Source organism: Etheostoma spectabile, unplaced genomic scaffold (assembly GCF_008692095.1).
Source record: "Etheostoma spectabile isolate EspeVRDwgs_2016 unplaced genomic scaffold, UIUC_Espe_1.0 scaffold00569557, whole genome shotgun sequence".
NCBI lineage: Eukaryota > Metazoa > Chordata > Actinopteri > Perciformes > Percidae > Etheostoma > Etheostoma spectabile.
The window spans coordinates 2,364-14,381 of NW_022605193.1; the positions used below are offsets into that span (position 1 = coordinate 2,364).

Sequence of the window (12,018 nt, forward strand, 5' to 3'; positions counted from 1 at the left end):
TTTCAATTTATACAGTAATGTTTGAGTTTGTAAAGAAAAATGCAAATACTGCTATTTTTTTGAAAAGCCTATTATTCATTTTCTTCACTTTCTGTAAAGGTATAACACAAACTTGATCAATTGTGGTCATGTTCTGATTTGGAATTGAATGTGCAGTGTTCCCAATGCATTGATATTATGGAATTAAAGCTATTCCAAAGATTTTTGAGCATTATTCACTTTTTTTAAAACACACTGCGATTCTTCTGAACACAACTGTATGTTAGAGCTCTGTTCCTGGAATCTTTTTCAACCCCCTATTGTCTGTTTCCTCTTTAAGGGTTTCATTTTAAATGTTCGAATTAACGTATGGAAACTCTAATGGAAATTCAAATTAGTTATGACTATAGTAATTGAACCTTACAACTACTGTCATCAGTTCTCATGATGTAATGCATCTAAAAAATCATTTATAGTTAAGAAGTTGGTGTAAATGTGAATACAATCAGTAGATTAAGAAAGGTATTAAACATCAGTTGTGTTTAAGAAACCCTCTCAGGATTGACAGTGGCACTAAATATCCTGCTGGTAATTCTGCTTGCTTTGCCTTTTGTAAAATATGATCTCAGATTTACTCAGAGAATGACTTCACAGAAAGGCTTGTTATTATGACAGATTACTTGTGCCATTCTCGTGCAGATTTGTGTAAATTAGGAAAAGAAGGTCGAATAAGAACATCTCTAGCCACGTAATGTTTGGCCACATTAGAGGAGGAAGATTGTTGAGCTCTCATGGGACTTGTGGCAAACTGAGAAAGACATTATAATGAAATACTTACATTTCGCCATTTAGCAGGATCAGCCAGACATTTGTTTCATCCTTAAGATACTGTTTGGTATTTTGGTTTCGATGTTCTGCTTTTGAGGGAATATCACCACATGTTTTAACTTTCACAATCCCACACCCTGGTACTCATCTAGCTTTAAGCTGCTTTGTAAAAAAAATGCAATTCCAATATATATTTTTCTATTCCCCAGGTCAGGAACGATTTGGAACATGACGCGGGTGTACTACAAAGAGGCTGTGGGGGCATTCGTGGTGTTTGATGTGACAAGGGGTTCCACATTTGAGGCGGTGTCTAAGTGGAAGCATGACCTGGACAGCAAGGTGAAGCTGGCTAATGGCAGCCCCCCATCCCCCAGTGCTGCTCGCCAATATGCGACCAGAAAGAGAGCTCCAACAACACAGCCATAAGGACAATTTCTGCAAAGAGACTGGCTTTTTGGCGGGTTTGAAACCTCAGCTAAGGTGAGAGAACAATACATAGACATAGAAGCTATTGTTGCACAGTTGCGTAAAATAGATCCATGCTCTTAACGTACATTACTATGTTATATCTGTTAGGCTGGTTATCTGATAGGCTTTTTTTTAATATACTCTCTCTGGTGTTTCTTTATGTTTTACTCAAGGTTATTCTATACGTGAGCAGCATAAAAATACCAAAGTTAGGGCTTATTTTAATGCTTTGAAATCGTTGCATACTGGGACACATATTTCCTTTAAAGGTAAAGAGTCCAACATGACGAGTAATGTCTTCAAATCTTATTTTTTTGCATGAATTTGACTTGAGTTTGCAGCAACTCAGTGTGGTAGGTTTTTGAAATGCTCCCACAGCCGAGTAAAACTAAGAGGAGCCACTGGACTTTTATTGTGAAAACATTTTCCCATGGCTCATCACTTCTCATGACAGGAAATCCTCCAAGCCCTCTGAATGATGTAATCACACTGGTTAGACTGTGGCAATTGTGAAATAGTTATGATTAGTATTTTTTTTTTTTTTGTTAAACACTTGGAACTCACTCAACAGTTATTCAGTTACGTATTATGTAGATAATTTTGTAGATAATTAGTATAAAATTGAGATGAAAAATCTTTAAAGCTTTGCCAAATGACTGAAGTGTGGTTTATATTGTACAAATGAGACAGGTTGATTGTTTTTGACAGGAAATTTTTGACAACCATTTTTTTTTTCCTGCTGTCTTTGCCAATATTATGAACATTTATCTCTCCAGCCATTGAAAAGATGGATAGCTGGTGCGGTATGGTATTGCATGACATGATTGATGTTGCAGGCTGTGTGGGTTATAGCGGCAGGGGCTCTGAAAGATAATGTTCGGTGGTGTTTCTCCTCAACTCTGGTTACTGGTGTGTTCACACTATTCTTTTGTTACTTTGTCTCTTTGTGAGTAGAATTTGGTAAAGCGAGATCCTTTAGGCTGCCTCTCTCTTCAAAAGCAATAGCGTTTGTTATTGAAGACTAAATAATATCTGTTTTAGTCTCCAGTGATGGAAGAATATTCAGACTATTAACTAAAGTAGAGTAGTAATACAACACTATGAACACTCTCCCTTTGCAAGTAAAATCCCAGCATGCAACATTTTACCTGATTAAAAAGTACAAAGGTATGGCAACAAATGTACACAGAAATCAGTGTTATATTATTATACAGTACAATGAGATCATAATTATTTAATGCAAAGCAGTTCTTGGATAACTGTTGGGTAGTTCTGATTGGTCCACTTGGGTGTGGCTTAGTAGCGTCGCATTCCCCTACTCATTTCCTGGTTCTCCATCCCCAAAACACATGAAATCAACAAGAGCGTTAACTTTCCTGCAACAGACTTCCACCAGTGGTCAAAAGCACAGGGGAGACACTTTGTTTCTTTCACAATGCTCTAGTCAAGTCAAGTCATGTTTATTTCATCCATACAAACGGAAATTACGTACTCACACCCCCCTCATACCCATAAAAACTAGTTGCTTGTTGTGCTGTCTAATGCCCTGAGGTATAAAAGAGAGAGCATACCGTTTAGTTTGTGTCACAGGAGGTCTTAGCTACCACTACGCTCCATACCCTGCCATGAGAAAGGGTGACCCTTGTTATTTTCGGTGTCATTTTTACCAGATGATCATCATATACCTGATCCACTGTATTTAACTCTCCCACCATTTTCCCAGCCCTTTTAGTCACTCTATCAATCCCGCCTCTCCGTACCCCAGCACCCCCCCACTCCACCACACAGTAACTCCAACACTACATATGACTAACATAAAAAACATTCTCACCACATCCGTTATTCCCTAAATGACTGCAACTCCTCATACAGTATACACGTGGACTTAATAGAATTGGAAGCTAACCCTCGCCACTCTCTCACTCGCTCTACACACACTCTACACGCACACACACATCCGGCCTGCTATTCTCTTAAAGTGATTGACGCAAACCCCAATGCACAAGTACACTTCAGTCCACTTATGTAGTCTACAGCGAAAGCTCTGCGTAGAGCTCCGCAGAAGCATAAATTGAGCTTAAGTAGTAACTATAGTTGTAAAAAAAATATAATGGAGTAAACACTACAAATTTTTTCCTTTGAAATGTGGGTACAAGTACTGTACCAAAAAAATTGCTCAGCACGCAGCACTCGAGTAAATCTTCTGACTTACTTTCCACAGTCTTGTTGTGAGGCTTGTTTTTTGTAAGAAAGTGCATACTCTCCATGCCATATAAAAGACTATTCAGCAGGTAACAGAGTGAGAGCATGAGGCAGACACAAACAAAAAGGCTGCCAGCAGTCTACATGGGCCACCTCATGTTCAGTGATAAATTACTTCCTTGAAAGGTGCAGTTGTGTGTCCGATGAGCCCTCAAGTCACAGCAAGTTTTTTGTTGAGAAAATGCTGCTGTAACAAGGGAATTTCCCCGCTGTGGGATGAATAAAGTGTAATCTAATCTAATTATATGTTTACTTTACCTTCTGTTCCGGACTCAGTTGTGCCATTTCTAACTCAGCCTTATCCTTCTAAAAAAAAGTCAATGACCCAAAAGACATTTTCAAACGCACTTCTGCATTTTAAACCGTAACCATATTTTCTACTAGCCTGGGAATCCAGACCCAAATCCAAAAGATTAAGGGTCTGGCATTGAGTAATGAAAGTTGCCCATCTTGAGGGGCGGCAGCAAGCCTGCATTTGAAAATCTCACTGCACGCAGTTGAATAACACTACGACAATAACAACAACACATGGGTGACGTATTCAGAGTCCCATACGCTTAGCTACCAAGGGGGTAATCCTTTCTTCTCTAAGCGTAGCTCGCATGGCGCCATTTCAATGCTACGAAGCCATCACCTGCAGTTAGCATCCCATTGACTGCCATCATTTTGGCGCCACTTTGACAGCGAATAACTTTACATCTGAAGCTTTTCAGACTCTATTTGTCTGTTTGTCTTTCTAAAGAAACACAACAATGTAAATAAAGCTCCATTACCTTGTACCTCCAGTTATGGCTCCGTAGCAGACGTTTTTGTAAAAATAGATTGCGTCACAACCACACGACTTACTGTCGCACAGTCAACAAATCACCGTATTACCACGAGAAGCACGCAGACAGTTTGGACTTCCATTAGCTGTTTTAACGTTAACTAGCATGTAAGTTAGCAGTAATTAGCCTGTGCTTATGTTATCTCCTTACATATAGCTACACTCTCCGTCTCTGCTGATCGGGAATGATTGAGCTTTCTCTTGGCACAGCTACCAGAAGACTGCCCACGTCACATCTACGTCTTCAAGCTCAGTTGGAGGCTGCGCATCAACGCTCAGCCATCACCGGAAAAGTGCTTCTATTTTCCTTCACTGGTCTCCGTCCAGAACAACGGGATCTGTTGGTCCACTTCTTTAACTTTCTATGTTAGCTACCAGCAGGGCTGACTGGTAGATTAAACTTTTGTCAATTGTTCAGCTCGACTCTGGCCCGCCTATGTCCGATACACCGATGTGATTGGTGTAACTCGGCTACAAGGGTATAGTTATGAGTTAATGGCAGGCATTACTCGATGCCAGAGTAACTCGCGTAGCAAATTCAATTGTGCTCTTGCGAGAACTCCAGGATTTCCAGGGTACTTGCACTTTGAGGAAAGCTTTGTTGAGTTTTTGCAGCTGGAGTAAACTTTGCTAACTCATTCCAAATAACCTAAGGCCGTGCAGCTATGTCACGTGCTGTGTCATGTGAAGTGTGTGGGTGTGTTGTGTGTGATGTGTGCAAAGCCTTTCTGGACATTTTCTCTGTGTTGCTGTTGTGTGTGCGCCTGTCACGCTAACAACTGTGATTGGAATTCTGTCAATGAGTAAACACATTTCTTTCAAATTGAAGTGACAAAACATTCCTTGAGGTATACAATATGCACAATAATAATGAGGAATGATAGATATGCATTATTTTCATCACAGTTTCAATACGTTTGGGGCTGAGGCAGGTCACTTGGCCAAATGCCATGGGGCTGTCAACTTTCTCTTGTCCCATTTATTGTAAAATTAAAAGTTGTGAAAGTTTAAGTGTGTTTTTTCTTTAGACTGTGTAAATGTTTTGTTATGTTCAGTCTGTTTGGAAACCGAGAGAGACAATAGCCTGAGAAGAGGGTGTGTGGAACTGATGCAGTCCCTGTCACATGGTATGTCATTACAGACCACATCAGTAAAACAAAGATCCAAAGAGAGTTGTGGTGTCGTAGTGATTTTGTGGTGTGTCCTGAGTCTGTTACAGACAGTACTTGATAGTATTCCCTTGCACTTAACTCACAGATTTGAACATTACTGGTACATTTTTTGCAAATAATATACCACATTTCTCCTTGCAAGTTTTGTAATTATTTGTAACACTTTACATGTCATTTTAGCTGACCTTTTATCCAAAGGCACTTTTAATTGCTATATGTCAGAAGTTGCACGCCCTGGAGCAACTAGACGTTAAGTGTCTTGCTCAGGGACACATTGGTTGATGTATAGCAGTGGGAATTGAACTCGGGTCTCACACACCAAAGGCATGTGTCATATCCACTGCGCCATCACTACCGCATCTCAATTATTTTATTTTCCAAAGCATTTTTTAATAATATAACTCAGTAAAAAAAAAAAAAAAAACTCTCTTTGCACATGCCTTTGTTACTATAGAGCCTGGAGAAAGAACAAATATTCAATACCTCTTCAACCCACCAGATGACAACTTTTGGCCACAGTGTGAAGGACAAAAGCAAATGGTGTTTTTACCTTGTCTGGGCTGGCCTCGGATCTCAGTCCCCAGCTTTAACAGGCTGGTTCATAAAAAGGGGTTTAGTGGACTTTTAAAGCAAGTCTGAAAAGCTGTAAAAAGACCATCCTATTAAATGTGCCTCGGGAAGGCAATGGATTAGTGTCTTAATTGTCACTGTGTTAATGTGCATTATATTTTATTTAATAAGTGTCTTTTCACACTCTGACATACTGTTTTGATCTAATCCTAGGACAACATCAATGTGGACGAGGCAGCGCGTTTCCTGGTCGAGAATCTTGGCTAACGACAAAGGTTTGCCGTATGAGGAGAGAGCAATGGAGACCGGATCAAACTGGACCAGGAGACTGTGGCTGCTGAGATCAAGTCAGGCTGCTGTTGACAATCGAGCAATTCGTATTAGCCATCTGCCTCCTTTTGGCAGGGTCCAGCCCAAGGACCAGCCTGTGGCTCTCCGCCCTTTCCTGCAGCCTCTCTGAGGAATATGAATACATGGGTCCTCAAAGCTTTAGGATCTTCTCCTCTCTGCACTGATGCCCGTTTATCCTGCCCATCAAATTTTCTCATTTTAGTTTTCCCTATGCCAGAATAGAAGCCCAATTTATCTTGATGTCGTTTTAAATGTTGTCACTGCCTCTATCATGTTTCGTTTTTGTCCCACACCTCTAAACCACGACATCTTTATTATTGTGTTTATCTCACTCCAAATTCCCTGATTGTGTATCAACCACAACTATGACCCCACCCACCTTCCACACTTAAACCTGGTGCTCTTTTTCCCTGACAGCCTCTGAAGCTCTGGACTATACAACAGGGTGCCAATTAATCCGAGATTGTGAAACCAAGCTGGAAAACAACCTGTAGCTTTTTAACTTCTGTCACTTTGGTCTATTCTCTCTCAGTATCTTTGTCATTCAGTGTTATCTGTGAAACAAGACACTTTATCGTTCAAGTATTTCTTTAGCTAACATGGATGGACGTAAATGACAATAATAATTTTCAGAACACTCTGTTTCTGTTTCCAGCTTAGACTACTATGTAAAAGTAAGCAAAGGAGTCACAGTTAGGCATCACAGTTATGCATTATCACAAATGGTATAATATCTTGTGTTGTTGTCATGAATTGTTGTCTTATGCTGTATTTTGTCTGATGTAAGGTGCCATAATACAGTTTTTGTTAAGGTAATTAGAGGGGAACACTTTTTGTTATTCACACAAACATTTATGGACTGACAATACAGTATTTCACAAAAATGCGGACCATATGAGGCACTGTTTTTCCACCAGTATAAAAATGTAGATCTGATTTATGTATGTATTTTTTTAATGTGTTGGTCAAGTATTATGCAACTTGTGACAGAATCAGAAAGGGGACTACACTCTCTTTTTATGTATGAAAGTTTTCAGATGAATATGGATTTAAAAAAACTTTGAGTTGGGATTACATTTTCATGTCAAAATACTACTCCAATCTGAAAGACCAAAATAGAATAAACATATAACAGATTTGTCTATTAGTGATTAAACTGTCTCTTTAGTGTAATCTAATTTATTTAAATGTGTGAAACATTTGTTTCCGTGTGTGGATTTTATGGTTCAGTGTCCTAGCAAATGTTTCAGATTATAAAATTAATTGTTTTTTTACAGGCACAAATATGTTTGGGTTCAAGCCATCTGAACAGGTATTATACTCAATGAACACATTTCTTATAAGCGTACTGCACAAGCAAAAATGCCTGGTGCAGGAGATTCAGGTTCTTGGGATTTAGACCTAAAGTGGGATTAGGCTGATAATGCCATGCTGTATAACATGTTCTTGCAGCAAAACTACAGATTGACAATCAAAATACTCATAATTCTTACTGCACTTGAAGAATGATCCAGTGGAAACATTGCTGTCAAACCTATCATTGAAAGCAGGCCAGATTATGAAAAGCACAGAATAATGGCCAATGTTCTGTAGTAAGACTCACACAATTCTGATAAGACACTTTTACAACAGTTTAGATTCTACCTAACCTAGCACTGAATATGTGCAAGAGCCCCACTGGTACCGTTATTTCTGATTTAGTTTACAAAATATAAGCCAAATGCACCTTTTGTTATGCTTTTAGTGTTAACGTTACATTTTATTTAGATGGTTCAGAAAAGTTTGCACCGCATTTTAAGGCTATATTTGTGTTGATATTCTTGGATATTGCAATATTTTTCCAGTTTACATATAGGTGTTTAATTTACGGTATTTACGTTTCTTTAAATCGATGTATTGTAAAGGAAATCTATCCATCCCTCCATTTTGCCCGAGAACCCACCCACGTTATAGGTCCGTTGCTTCGCAACGAGTAAACTCTCAAGAGCAGACCAAACCAAGCAAGGCAGCTCCTCCCGGGCAGGCTAACGCTAGCTACCTAACTTGTTCTTGGTCAATTAGCTTCAGATTTATAAACCAAGTGCAATGTCCAAGGCACAACCTAAGAAAAAGGAGTCATCTTCCAGTAAAGTATCTTTATCCGACCGACAGACGGAGTGAGTTTGGTTAGCTAATTTTACAGCGTTAATTAAGGCTAGTTTTAGTTAGCATTAAAGTTAAAAACGTATTATCAAAATAAACTACGCTAGCGTTAGTGAACGTTAGTATATATGAAGCTTGCCAATTGTGACAGAACATCACATTTTAACTGTAATTGGTTTACTGTGTTACGTAAATAATGTAACGTGACTGACGTTACCTATCTATCTAAAGTTATCAATCTATTTGTCTGTCTGTTTAGCTGCAAGGCATACGGCATGTGTGTAAAAAAAATAACCCAGTTCTGTGATCATTATGGCGAAAACATTCAGCCATTATTAGAGCTATATCAATTCCACTATGAGAGGGTAAACAGGGATTTGGTGCGTTTACTCTTTACTGAATCTTTGGTACTGAGCTGGCTAATTTTTTGCTGAATATTGACAAAAGGGAAGCCAAGAAACAAATAAAGATATGAAGAGTTATGTGTCTTATTTCAGAGCAGCGTCCCTAGCTACTTCCTCTGAGAGCCTAGGGGTGTCTGGAGATGCAGATTTCCCAATTGGCCTGAGTGGAATGGATGCAGAAGTCAACAAGGAGATGGGACTCGAGTAAAGGAGCTGAAGATGGAAAGACAAGCAAGAGTCACAATGCTGTAAATCTGGAGTATAAATATTGATATTTGCATCAGCAATGCAATGTTTCAAATCCACTTTACAAGTGACTAATTTTCACATAATGTTGATCTCTTTTCTGTATGTCACATTCACTTTGTTTGCTTTGTCTGCAGCCATTTTTTGAAGACCCTGAGGGAAAATTCCCCTGCCTCCATCTTTGAAAGTGCATTCCTGGAAGCGTCCTACAGAGTTTATTTTCAATACGGTATGCTTCTATGTTAATTATATGGTTTCTGTAGTAGTACTGTACATGCCAAAATTCTACCTGTCTGCAACAATGACAGTTATTCCATGGCACTGTAAAACTGATAAAATGGTTATGCTTGGACTGTTATAGTATACCACATTATGTAGCATCAAAAACATGGACTTGCAAAGACTAAAGCATTCATCTCCTGTTTAAAAAAATATTGATTTATTGTTAATTAACTGTTGGTTGCAGCCATAGATGGATCAACAAGTGCATTTCTTTGCCACACAGTGGAAATGTAGTTAAGGAAATCAGCTCTGTAGTTGCCCAAGGAAGTTTTAATTGCATCACTCCACTTTTGTGGTACCCGTCATCAATGCAGTATTGAGCAATTACTGGAAGCTTCCTGCTTTTTGAATTAGTCCTTGCCAGGTCACAAGCTGCCTTTTCACTAAAGATGTTAGAAGCATTCATTAATTTCATACAAGAGGAATAGAGATTAATCAAAAAAGCAATCAGCTGTGCGGATGCAGGCAACAGCTCTACTGTGAAACTCTCGTTATCTTAATTCAAAATTTGGTTCTTACTAGTTGCTGTGACAAAGGGAGAAAACCAACCTCTCTTGAAGTGAGATCCCCTGATCTGTCTCACCATCACCTCCTATTAATTAATTTTTAATTAGTAACACTGAGTCTATTAACTTGGATGTGAATATTCATCGCAGACACAGTCTTGGGAGTATCATGGCAAGGTTAGACCAGTTTAGACCTGGGATGAGTAGAGGAGTATTAAGTAGGTTATATTCATGTCCATTTTAAACAGGTGAGGCATGACAGCAATGTTCCAAAGCTGGCTATCAATGTGTTATTGTACTGAATAATACTGAAATGTACAGATGCTACCACACGCTGTTAACAACCTTAGAGCATAGCGTTTTTCTGTCAGTCATCTGGCTGTGAAGGTGCTAAAGTTCTCAGGCGCATGTATTAATTTATGCCTACAATGAATACAGTGATCTGCTTTATTTTACTGTAGGGTCTCACCGTTGTTGAAAACAAAACAGCCTTTGACCTAGTCTCCCCCAATGATCATCTGATTTGCAGCGAGGTTAGTTTCAACTGTTTTATACTTTCAATGACAGGTATCAAACAGCACTTGGATACTGTAATTCATATGTCAGACATGGTGACGTTTTACTGACAGAAAGGGTTATTTTTGTGAATGATAATTGAGGATCCGTCCAATAGATTTAAAGATTGGTTGATAGTTGTAAACTCGTAATTATTTTTTTCCCCCATTCTCTCCTCCATCTTTGATCAAGCTGATGAGGTGGATCATCAGTGAGATCTACATTGTTTGACGCTGCATAACAGCACATTTACAGAACAAGATGTTTGGAGACTTGGGAGCACATCTACTCGTTGTGTAAAGTGATAAAAGGTCATGAGCCGCTCTACAACAACTATGGGAAATACGTTGTCAAACTCTACTGGATGGTGAGCCTGACATGCACACAAACATCCATTCACACATCTACTGTAAGGTTACTAAAGATTAGGTTTTTTAGGAAAGTCAACCTTCTGACATCACAATGACTCTTGTTAATATACATTTTTTAGAGGCACACTTGAGGCAACGGATAACACAATATTGCATTTTATGAGGATGAGGATGGACTGAGGGTTGACGGGGAAGGGATGAAAAAAGCCTTATCCACTCAAAGCTCAAGTCAATCAGTCTTACTACTGTGCCAAAAGTGGCCTGGCTTCATATATTGCCTGATTTGATAAGTCTTAACAAAGTCAATTGCCCCTTAAGACCATTAGAGCAGGAACAATTCATACTGAAATTTATATATGAAAATAATTCATATTATGTGCAACTGTAAAGATTTTTACAGGTTTTTGCCTCTAAATAAGGTTCATCATTACTTTGGGATACAGCTTAAAGATGCTGGCCTGAGAGTTTGTGTTGCTTGCCACAGATCTCTAGTAGTGGACAATACATCATTGTGTCATTTCTGAAAGGGGAACTTCTTCCAGCCAACAATTGGGTCAGTGAGAGATTGAAAAAATGGGAGAGCTAAAAATGATGGGTTCTGTAACACTGCGAGTCTTGCCTTGACAAAACAAGCATGACACGGTTGTAGGCAGCAGTCCCCGTGCCAACCATAGCACGCTAACAGATGGTTGTTGAGATGGTATGAACCCCAGCCCCAACCACCCTTCCCATTTCCACTGTTTTCGCTGATAGGCTGCTCTCTTTCTCCCTGCTCATGTGATTCTTTATTGTTCCACCCCAATCTTTTTTTCTTCCTTCTTGCTGCTGTAAATATCCATTCCAATCTCATTTTCTCACCGTTTTTCCATCATCCTAAAACTCGGCTTCTCCTTTCCTCTTTTTCTTCAGCTCTCCTCTAACTGGCCATTTCACACTGTATTTTACCCCATGTGCGAACACATTGAGCTCCTCCTTAGGGCGATGTTTTGACAAGAAAGTGAAAGAACAAGCAAAGAAGAAAGTAAGCTCGCCCACACTATGCACACTGCTCTGATA

At 39.2% G+C, this 12,018-nt stretch overlaps 1 long non-coding RNA gene and 1 pseudogene across 1 annotated transcript; both read left to right on the top strand.

Annotated features, from left to right (window-relative positions):
* Window positions 1-1,030: 1,030 nt before the first annotated feature.
* On the top strand, window positions 1,031-6,802 carry LOC116685135 (ras-related protein Rab-32-like; annotated as a pseudogene).
* Window positions 6,803-9,406: 2,604 nt separating this feature from the next.
* On the top strand, window positions 9,407-10,821 carry LOC116685133 (uncharacterized). The gene is made up of 3 exons (XR_004330909.1): window positions 9,407-9,477; window positions 10,498-10,569; window positions 10,784-10,821. It is a non-coding gene; the product is annotated as an uncharacterized LOC116685133 (long non-coding RNA).
* The last annotated feature ends 1,197 nt before the right edge of the window (window positions 10,822-12,018 follow it).